General features: G+C 42.0%; 1 non-coding gene across 1 annotated transcript; it reads left to right on the forward strand.

Moving 5' to 3' along the window:
• The first annotated feature begins 4,615 nt into the window (after positions 1-4,615).
• Positions 4,616-4,688, forward strand: TRNAW-CCA (transfer RNA tryptophan (anticodon CCA)). The gene has a single exon. It is a non-coding gene; the product is annotated as a tRNA-Trp (tRNA).
• Positions 4,689-11,814: the final 7,126 nt, after the last annotated feature.

The raw sequence follows: 11,814 nt of genomic DNA on the forward strand, positions 1-11,814 counted from the left end.
ACTGGGGATGATGACTGCAGGCACAAAATTTTTAAAAATGTTTGCTCCTTGGAAGAAAAGCTATGACAAACCTAGGCAGAGTAATAAAAAGCAGAGACATCACTTTGCCAACAAACGTCCATATAATCAAAGCTATGGTTTTTCCAATAGTCATATATGGATGTGAGAGTTGGACCATAAAGAAAGCTGAGCATCAAAGAATTCATACTTTTGAATTTTGGTGTTGGAGAAGACTCTTGAGAGTCCCCTTGGACATCAAGGAGATCCAACCAGTCAATCCTAAGGGAAATCAACCCTGAATATTCATTGGGAGGACTGATGCTGAAGCTGAAGCTCCAATACCTTGGCCACCTGATCAGAAGAGCCAACTCATTGGAAAAGACCCTGATGTTGGGGAAGATTGAAGGGGAGGAGGAGAAGAGCGTGACAGAGGATGAGATGGTTGGATGGCATCACCGATTCGATGGACACGGGTTTGGGTGGACTCTGGGAGTTGGTGATGGACAGGGAGGCCTGGCGTGCTGCGATTCATGGGGTCGCAAAGAGTCGGACACGACTGAGCGACTGAACTGAACTGAACTGAACTGAACTGAAATTCTACCTTTAATCCCAGGGTATAGCTCTTTAGGAGTACCTAGTAGACTCCTGAGTGTTTTCAGGGCCTTGAAAACAAAAGCCTTTCTTAAATTCTAAGCCTCTTAAGAGTAACTTATAATAAGTTTCTTAATCTTATCCTTTGATGTTTCTGAACTGGTAAATGCCTTTGGGGTGAAAGTGTCACACAGTTTTAGGCTTACTTCTCACTGGCGTCTTGTCCCCTCAATTTCTGGCTGCCTTAGGGACTTAGAATATCAATTTTCATTTTCTTAATTTCAAAAGACTAGTGAAAGTCTGTTTTCTGCTTCTCCAGTTATTGACATCTTGACCCTTGGTAATTAAGAAATATTTTTGTTTGTTTGTTTTGTTTTGTTTTTTCCCAGTGTTGTCCTCAGAGGTTCTTATTGATGATTACATCCAAGTGGGATGTGGGTCTATTTATAAACATGTTTTGCTCAGGCAACAAACATTTTTCTTATGGTAAACTATATATAGCATAAAATTTACCATTTTAACTATGTTAAAGTGTACAGTTCAGAGTAGCACTGAGATGTATACACTACTGTGTGTAAAAGAGATAGCTAATGGGAAGCTTCTGTATACCACAGGGAGCTCAGTTCAGTGTTTTGTGACGATGTAGATGGTGGATAGGAGTGGGGAGGAGGGGAGGCTCAAGAGGGAGGGGATATATGTATACTTATAACTGATCCACCTTGTTGTACAGCAGAAACTAACACAACATTGTAAACCAATTATATGCCCATCAAAAATAAGTAAAATAAAGTGTACGGTTCAATGTATTAGGTACGCTCACAATGTTATGAAACCATTACCGACATGCTGCTGCTGCTTTAGTCGTGACCGACTCTGTGCGACCCCATAGATGGCAGCCCACCAGGCTCCGCCATCCCTGGGATTCTCCAGGCAAGAATACTGGAGTGGGTTGCCATTTCCTTCTCCAATGCATGAAAGGGAAAAGTGAAAGTGAAGTCGCTCAGTCGTGTCCGACTCTTAGCGACCCCATGGACTGCAGCCTACCAGGCTCCTCTGTCCATGGGATTTTCCAGGCAAGAGCGCTGGAGTGGGGCGCCATTGCCTTCTCCCATAACCGACGTTCATCTCCCCAAACTTTTGATCATCCCACACTGAAACTCTATACCTGTCAAACTTTAACTCCCCATCCCCCTTCCCCCTATTTCCTCCATCTTTACAGGAGGAAAGTCGAAGAAGAGTAAACCAGTATGAGTAGATTCGTGGTGAGGTAATGAAAAATTCCCGCCATTGATTTTTATTTTCCCAAAACCCATAAAGTCTTCTCACTGTGAGAGAATAACATAGAAGACATGGAGAATTAGAATGAAGTGTGTGAAGAGAGCAGAGAAATGACGCAGTTCTCTAGAAGACAGGGAGAAGTCTTACTGGAGAAACACCGTAGTAGCGTGGAGCGTCCGTGTGAGGTGTGTGGTCAAGAATTTTAAGCAGAACTCGTCGGTCTGTCTGTTTCAGTTTTTTCCTCAGTAATATTTAGCTAGTTAGAAGAATTTAGTCGTTTAGAATGAATGAGATGCGAGGAAAGAGAGAGAAGGGAGTTGCCATGTTTTCAAGGGAGTAATTCTAAAAATGGGTCATGAAATCTAACCTAAGGAGACAAGCAAAGATTGATGAACAGTGGATAGATAAGGTGGAAAATGGACCAGACGATTGTGAACAGGGAAGAACTGTTACACTGAGGGTTCTGGCATAGGTGAGCAGAAATATTCAGTGATGATTTAAGATTGAGTTACTTTAAATATGTTTTAGATGTGCGGAAGGGGTAGCATTGCTGGTAGTGCAAAGTTCAGGGTATGAACTCTGGAGTGAGTGATAGAGGTGGGTAGAATGAAAGGTAATTGGAGGATAGTAAGTCAAACAATGGAATGACTTAGTTACATGAATTTTTTGGCCACAGAGAATGATAAAAACGAGTTGGGTTATGAAGAAATGTTGTGAGCCAGGGGCTAAAATACACAGTGAATACAGAAATCCAAGGGATATCTGCCTCCACTTTTGGACATACAACCTCTCTCTCTCTCTCTCTCGCTCTGTCTCTCTGTCTCTCATCAACTCTGTCAGAAGTCATCCAATGGGGACTTCCCTGGTGGTCCAGTGGTTATGAATCTGCCTAGCAGTGCAGGGGATGGGGGTTCCATCCCTGGTCAGGGAACTAAGATCCCACATGCTGTGGAGCAACTAAGCCCATGTGCTGAAGACTGTGGGGTGCAACTAAGATCTGAGGTACCCAAATTAATTAGTTAATTAAAAAAGAAGGCATCCAATAAACAGCGGATTGAACCTCCTACACTTTAAACTTTGAGATAACCTTCAGAAATTTACCTGGATTTCCATGTGTCTCACTTTGAGAAGAGATTATATGTACTGGCAAAGCCAACATTAAAGTACTTTTGGAATCTAGTTTGTACCTGCTCAAGTTCTCCCTCACAAAAAAAAAAAAAAGAACTATATTAAGGCATGGAGAGAAAGTAACTATGTAGGAAGTGTTGGCTCCTCCCCCAATATCCACTTATCTTATTAAGAAGTAGCTATGTGGTTTGGGTGGAATTAGTCTCCTCTTTGGAGAAGGAAATGGCAACCCACTCCAGTACTCTTGCCTGGAAAATCCCACAGATGGAAGAGCCTGGTAGGCTACAGTCCATGGAGTCGTGAAGAGTCGGACACGACTGAGAGACGTCACTATCTATCTATCTATCTATCTATCTATCTATTCTCCTTTTAGGTTAATCAGCCTAATGTCATTCCCACAGACATGATTGCCTTAGTGTTAGGCAAGCAAGCTAAGTTTTACCGATCAGAGAGAAGCTCAGAACTTTGTATGATTGGGAAGAGGAGCTTTGGCAGAGTCTGGTATGAATTCTAGACCTGCTTTCAGCTATTTCACTATCATGAGGACAAAATTGAGTGGGCAAGCCTGGAGGACGACAGAAATTGAAGAAGAATCCTGATCAAACAGTGCCTGAAACCTAATGACCCTAGACTTCTTTTTTTTTTTTTTAATATGAACCCATAAAATTCTGTCTATTTAATCCAGTTTGTTTAGGTGTTCAGTAAATTGCACTTGAAAGCATCCTTACTAATACAGAAATACTTGACATGCTCCTTTCTGTGCCTATATGAAATACAGCCGAAATCACAGTATCTTCGGATGGGTGATCATGTTTAACCAGGGCTGAAGCATGACCAAGGCACACGCTGATAAGCTCATGCTCTGTTTTCTGCCACGCTTTTGGCAAAAGGTTTCCATTGGGAGCTCTCCAGTAAAACAACCGAATGCTGAGTGACCTGAAGATTTCATTTGAATTCAGATGCACTTGTTCACACGAACACCGCTCACATGGCCACAGGGTCTCTGGCTTGGTTCCAGGCAAAGAGCAGATACTGTGCAAACACGCTTGCCACCATCACAAAGGTTCTTCTCTGCATATGCAAGCTTCCTCCAACATTATTTTTTTTTCTTCAAGTCTTTACTCCTTGATATTGGAGCTGGTTTAAGCTGTTAGGTTGTAAAATACAGCTTGCTCTAATGCCCCGAGGGAACTCAGTGGAGAGACCTCTGGCAGCTGATTAGGTCAGAAATTCAGCTGTATCAAACATGCCTATTGACAATCTAACTTGAAAGCCAAGAGTTTCCCTTGCCTATTAGGCTGCTATGGTTGGCCTCATTGCTGTGTGCACATAATGAGGAAAAAGACTCAGAAAGTGTTTGTGGAAGAACAGTACTTCCTCCTAAACTGGCAGCCAAGCTTGTCATTGCATAAAGAACTATCTGATTTACCTACTGGAGGGAAATTGGTGTTTAAACAGCTTGCAGGATCCAGGGAAGAAAACAGTCTATCTAGGCTCTCCTTTAGAAACCTGGACTTATTGGACAGAGGAGCAAGCAGAAGCCAGGATAGAATGTGTTATCCTCTTTGCCAGGGTTTTACTTAATAAAAAATAAGTTTAGCTTCTGATTTCCTCGACTTCCCTGGTGGCTCAAAGGTTAAAGCGTCTGCCTCCAATGCAGGAGACCTGGGTTCGATCCCTGGGTCAGGGAAGATCCCCTGGAGAAGGAAATGGCAAACCACTCCAGTATTCTTGCCTAGAGAATCCCATGGACGGAGGAGCCTGGTAGGCTACAGTCCACGGGGTCGCAAAGAGTCGGACACGACTGAGCGACTTCCCTCTGATTTCCTCAGCTCCATTCGGCTGCATGTGTTTTTTTGTTCAACTTTGCCATGCAGAACAGACCTTCCAAGAAACTAAGACACCAGGCAAGGAATACATCGGCGTCTTCATTTGCATCCTTTGCTCAGGAATAGTATTTTAGACACATGTCTATTTTACAGACTAGGAGCTAAAGCTGTAAACTTATCCAAGGTCACAGAACTAATAAATGTTGCCGCTGAAATCTAACTTGAGCCCCTCTGCGAGCAAACGTTTTCTATACCAGAGATTCTCAACTCAGGTTGCACATTAGAATCACCTAAGGACCTTTTTAAAAATGATCAATAATAAGATCCTACCCAAGTTTCCACCCAACTTGTCAGAATATTTTGGAGTGGGACTTGGAAACCAGTGGGCTTCCTTGGTAGCTCAGAGGGAAAAGAAGCTGCCTACAATGCAGGAGACTCAGGTTTGATCTCTGGGTCAGGAAGATCCCCTGGAGAAGGGAATGGCAACCCATTCCAGTATTCTTGCCTGGAGAATCCCATGAACAGAGGAGCCTGGTGGGTCACAGTCCATGGAGTCGCAAAGAGTCAGACATGACTGAGGGACTAACACTTTCACTTTTACTTTTTTTGGTTATCAATATTTTTTAGTATTATCCCATATGAGCTTAAGTTGCTCCTAGAGATAAGGAAAACAAGGGCTATCATGGAGCATCTTAAGCTTTAAAATGTAAATCATGGGGGTTATTGGCAAAATGCAGATCCTGATTCAATAGGTCTGGGGTGGGGCCTGAGATACTGCATTTCTAAGAGGCTACCAGGTGATATTGATGTTAATAGTTGGGGACCACACTTTTAGTAGGAAGGCTCTACAACAACGTTCCTCAAACTTTAATATGTATAAAAATCCCCTAGAATGCTAAAAATGAATACAGAAGCTCAGATTTGTTGGTGTAGAATAGTACTTGGGCCTCTGTATTTGTACTAAGTTTCCCAGAATTAAAGATCTACCATATAATGCATTTGATTCTCAAATGTTCTGCACATTGGAATCAGCAGGGAACTTATAAAAAATGACTCCAGGTCCCACTCCCAGTGGTTCTGCTTAGGTGATCTGGGTTGAGAAAAACACCAATATGTGCAACATTCTACAAACTTGCCTTCTATAAGAAGAACTGGTTCCTTGGCCACATTCCAGGCATTCCTTGTAAATTTAAACCCATGGAAGGTGAACCTGAGAACCTATATTTTTAGCAAACATCACAGGTTCTCTTTCATTCAAGTAAGGTTTAAAAAGAAACTCTAGGTATGATCAAATGACCCCAAGAATGTACAAAGAAAATATTTTTCACTTTTCTTTGGAATGAATCACATCTCTCTTGCTGAATCTTGGAAATTTAGATTGCATCTTCTAAAACTTAAAAGCCAGATTTTGGTTTTAGTATTTGGTCCCTCCTATCAACTGAGGTCATTGCTTTGTCTCAAGGTTCTTGAGACCTATTTTCTCCATTTATAAAGTGAGTGCTGTCCCACTATTCCAATCTCTAAAAATTTTTCTATATCATGTCGTAGGAAGATTAATGAACTAGACTCCAGCTTCAAGAGCTGAAATGTGGAGACTTCCTTGGAGGCCCAGTGGTTAATATTTTGCCTTCCAATGAAGGGAGTGTGGGTTCAATCCCTGGTTAGGGAGTTAAGATCCTATATTCTTAGCAGCCAGAAAATCAAAACATAAAACAGAAGCAATATTGCAACAAATTCAATAAAGAATTTTAAAATGGTCCACATTAAAAAAAAAAAAAGAGTTGACATGTGTATTAGTGCATGTGAAACAGAGAGATACAGAGATAGGGAGAGAGACGGACAAAGGGAGAGAGAGAGAAATTTATTATGAGGAATTGGCTCATGTGCTCATAGAGACTGAGGATTCCCATGATCTGCCATCTGCAAGATGCAGACACAGGAAAGCTAGTGGTGTAACTCCAGTTCAAGTTTGAAAGCCCAAGAACCAGGGGAGCTAATGGCATAAATCCCCATCCGAGGGCAGGAGAATATGACATAAGATGTTTCAACTCAAGTAATGAGGTAGGGGAAAGAGGTGCTTACTGCTTTCTCCACCTTTCGTTCAATTCAGGCCTCAGTGGATTGGATGATGCCCACTCACATTGAGGAGGGCCATCTACTTTACTGAGTCCACTGATTAAAATGCTAATCTCAGTACCCTCACAGACACATCCTCAAACAAAGTCCAGTTAAGATGACACATGAAATTAATTATCACACTGCAGAACATAAAAAAGACATAAGTCAACCAATGTTTCTCACAACCCTGGCCCACAATCGGTTTAAGAATAAGAGTGTGAATAGCCTGATGACCTAAATAGAGTAAAACTAAACAAGAAATAGAGTCTTTTTGTTTCTGGTAGTGAAGCAAGTCCTTTTTTCTCCACTGGGACTGAAACTGATGGCAACTGAAGAAGAGATGCTATATTCGTCTTTCCTTCTCAAAGAAAGCTTGCTTGGGTCATCGAACTTGAGAATAAAACCAACATAATACTAGAACTGAAACCAAATTCTGTATATATTTTTTAGCCCCTGGGTTCAGCAAAGCTTGAAGAAGCCCCCAGCTGATTTTCTGTAATGTGAGCCAATCTGGATTTTGCACAAGCCAGCTTGTTGGAATCAAAGGAGAGTTTACTGATGTAGTTGGTATTTAGAAGGTGACTCGGGTATACTCCACAAGAATAAGGAAGCTGACCTAAAACCACAAAGAATATACATTAAAACTGGTATGTTAACAGAAAAAGCTATCCATGCTGGATATTTTTTACCACTTAATAAGGTATTAGGAGGCAAATAAGAGAGTGGTTTGCAAAGGTAGCTGCATTACATAGTAAGAGACAATTTCCTTTATCCATCATTAGAATATTTGAAAAATCCAGAAACCTCTCCCTAGAATGGTACTGACTCACACCTTATGTCTGATCACTTAGTGGTCATCTAATGACTGCAAGAACTGTGAGTTGTTCATATTTTTAAAAAGGTTCATCACAATTTTTTCAAATAATAAAACTAGCATATACCATTTTATCAGTTATTAATAAGGACAAAGCTCTCCCCAGATGGTTCAGTGGTAAAGAATCTGCCTGCCAATTCAGGAGATGCAAGAGATGTGGGTTTGATCTCTGGGTCAAGAAGAACCCCTGGAGAAAGAAACAGCAACCCACTCCAGTATCCTTGCCTGGAAAATTCCATGCACAGAGGAGCCTAGTGGGCTACAGTCCATGGAGTCATAAAGAGTCGGACTTGACTGAGTGGCTGAGCACACACACACACACACACACACACACAATAAGGACAAAAGTGTTCTTTCCCACTAGAGCAGTGGTTCTTAATCAGGGGCTATTTTGCCCCCAGGAGACTTTCAGAAATATTTGGATTTTGTGGGTTGTCACATGGTGGGGAGGAGGTGTTGCTTTCATCTAGTGGACCAAGACAGCTAAGAATGCTGCTAAATATTCTATCCTGTACACAAAAGCCTTCAAATACAGAACTATTTAGCCCCAAATTACCATAGAACCGAGGCTGAGGACCCTCAGTCAGCTTGAGGTCTGATTATGTTTGCAATCTTTCACCTAGATTAATCATGGTTCAATCAGCATAGGAGAGGTTCAATATCCAAATTTGTTTTCATTTTCTACCAAATTAGAGAATCCCAGTGCACTATTAAATATTGCTGAAAAGAGTATAAAATATTCAGTAGCTTTGTTACATACCAAGGAGATGTCTTGACTGTAAATAGACCAAAAAGCTATTCAGGAACCAGAACAAACCAGGATACTATTTGCTTTCTCTAATCCATATGGCTTTGGTTGGATATTTTTCATGGCACTTGTCTTTTGTCTTTACCTGTTTCGGTCCTCTCTCCTGTTGGCTGGCTAATTCCCAACTGAGACTGATATATATACACTACTGTATATAACTAACAAGGATCTATTGTAAAACACAGAGAGCTCTTCTCAGTGCTCTGTGATGATCTCAATGGGAAGGAAATCTAAAAAACTATATGTGTATATATAACCGATTCATTCCACCATCTTAAATGTCCTTAAGATGAGAGAACTCCAAAATTACAACTCACTGCTGAACAAGCATCAACAAGAGACTGTTGGATCCCACCAAGGGCAAAGGCGAAGCCCCAGCAAGATGGTAGGAGGGGCAAAATCACATTTAGAATCAAACCCCATATCCACCTGAGAAGCTCAGAGGGCTCAAACAAAACCTTGTGTACATCAGGAGACTCCACAGAGACTGAGCCAGACCTGCCCTTGAGTGTTTGAGTGTCTCCTGTGTAGGTACACATCAGCAGTGGCCTGCTGCAGGGGCAGGGGCTCTGGGTACAGCAGACCTGGATATGGCATCAGCCCTCTTGGAGGAGGTTGCCATTAACCCCACCATAGAGCTCCCAGAACTTACACAGGACTGGGGAAACAGACTCTTGGGAGGGCACAAACAAACCCTTGTGTGCACCAGGACCCAGGAGAAAGGAGCAGTGATCCCACAAGAGACAGACCCAGACTTGCCGGTGAGTGTCCAGGAGTCTCCAGCAGAGGCTTGGGTCAGCGGGCAGCCTGGTGCAGGGTCGGGGGCACTGAGTGCAGCAGTGCATGGATGGGACCTTTTGAAGGAGGTCACTATTATCTTCATCAACTCCACCATACTTTGGCCTCAGGTCAAACAACAGGGAGGGAACACAGCCCTGCCCATTAACAGAAAATTGGATTAAAGATTTACTGAGAATGGCCCCACCCATCAGAACAAGGCCTGGTTTCCCCCTCAGTCAGTCTCTCCCGTCAGGAAGCTTCCATAAGTCTCTTATCATTATCCATCAGAGGGCAGACAGAATGAAAACCACAAACACAGGAAACTAACCAAACTGATCACATGGACTATAGCCTTGTCTAATTCAGTGAAACCATGAGCCATGCCATGTAGGCCACCCAAGATGGACAGGTCATGGTGGAGAATTTTGACAGACTGTGGTGCACTGGAGAAGGAAATGGCAAACCACTTCAGTATTCTTGCCTTGAGAACCCCATAAATAACATGAAAAGGCAAAAAGATAGGACACTGAAAGGTAAACTTCCCAGGTCGGTAGGTGCCCAAAATGCTACTGGAGGACAGTGGAGAAATAACTCCAGAAAGAATGAAGAGATGGAGCTAAAGCAAAAACAACACCCAGTTGTGGATGTGACTGATGACGGAAGTAAAGAACAATATTGCATAGGAACCTGGAAGTTTAGGTCCACGAATCAAGGTATATTGGAACTGGTCAAACAGGAGATGGCAAGAGTGAACGTCAACATTTTAGGAATCAACGAACTAAAATGGGCTGGGATGGGTGAATTTAACTCAGATAACCATTATATCTACTACTGTGGGCAAAAATCCCTTAGAAGAATTGGAGTAGCCCTCGTGGTCAACAAAAGAGTCCAAAATGTGGTACTTGGGGGCAATCTCAAAATTGACAGAATGATCTCTGCTCATTTCCAAGGTAAACCACTCAATATCACAGTAATCCACGACTATGTCCCAACCAGTAATGCTAAAGAAGCTGAAGTTGAATGGTTCTATGAAGACCTACAAGACCTTCTAGAACTAACATCCAAAAAAGATGTCCTCTTCATTATAGGGGACTGGAATGCAAAAGTAGGAAGTCAAGAGATACCTGGAGTAACACGCCAATTTAGCCTTGGAGTACAGAATGAAGCAGGGCAAAGGCCAACAGAGTTTGGCCAAGAGAATGTACTGGTCATAGCAAACACCCTCTTCCAACAAAAGAGAAGACTCTACAGATGGACATTCCCAGATGGTCAATAGTGAAATCAGATTGATTATATTCTTTGCAGCCAAAGATGGAGAGCTCTATACAGTCAGCAAAAACAAGACTGGGAGCTGACTGTGGTTCAGATCATGAACTCCTTATTGCCAAAATCAGATTTAAATTGAAGAAAGTAGGGGAAACCACTAGACACCATTCAGGTATGACCAAAATCAAGTCCTTTACAATTATGCAGTGGAAGTGGAAATAGATTCAAGGGACTAGATCCGATAGACAGAGTGCCTGCAGAACTATGGACGGAGATTCATGACATAGTATAGTAGGCAGTGATCAAGACCATCCCCAAGAAAAAGAAATGCAAAAAGGCAAAATGGTTGTCTGAGGAGGCCTTACAAATAGCTGTGAAAAGAAGAGAAGTGAAAGGCAAAGGAGAAAAGGCAAGATATACCCATTTGAATGCAGCGTTTCAAAGAATAGCAAGGAGAGATAAGAAAGCCTTGCTCTCTTGAAAGCAGTGATCAATACAAAGAAATAGAGGAAAACAATAGAATAGGAAAGACTAGAGATCTCTTCAAGTAAATTAGAGATACTAAGGGAACATTTCATGCAAAGATGGGCACAATAGAGGACAGAAATGGAATGGACCTAACAGAAGCAGAAGATATTAAGAAGAGGTGGCAAGAATACACAGAAGAACTTACAAAAAAGATGTTCATAACCCAGATATCCACAATGGTGTGATCACTCACCTAAAGCCAGACATCCTGGAATGTGAAGTCAAGTGGGCCTTAGAAAGCATCATTATGAACAAAGCTAGTGGAGGTGATGGATTTCCAGTTGAGCTATTTCAAATCTTAAAAGATGATGCTGTGAAAGTGCTGCACTCAATATGCCAGCAAATTTGGAAAACTCAGCACTGGCCACAGGACTGGAAAAATGTCAGTTTTCATTCCAATCTCAAAGAAAGGCAAGGCTAAAGAATGTTCAAACTACCGCACAAGTTCACTCATCTCACATGCTAGCAAAGTAATGCTTAAAACCCTCCAAATCAGGCTTCAACAGTACGTGAACTGTGAATTTCCAGATGTTCAAATTGGATTTAGAAAAGGCAGAGGAACCAGAGATCAAATTGCCAACATCCACTAGATCATCAAAAAAGCAAGGAAGTTT

This window comes from Giraffa tippelskirchi, chromosome 13 (assembly GCF_054371585.1).
Source record: "Giraffa tippelskirchi isolate mGirTip1 chromosome 13, T2T-mGirTip1v1.2.pri, whole genome shotgun sequence".
NCBI classification, from domain to species: domain Eukaryota; kingdom Metazoa; phylum Chordata; class Mammalia; order Artiodactyla; family Giraffidae; genus Giraffa; species Giraffa tippelskirchi.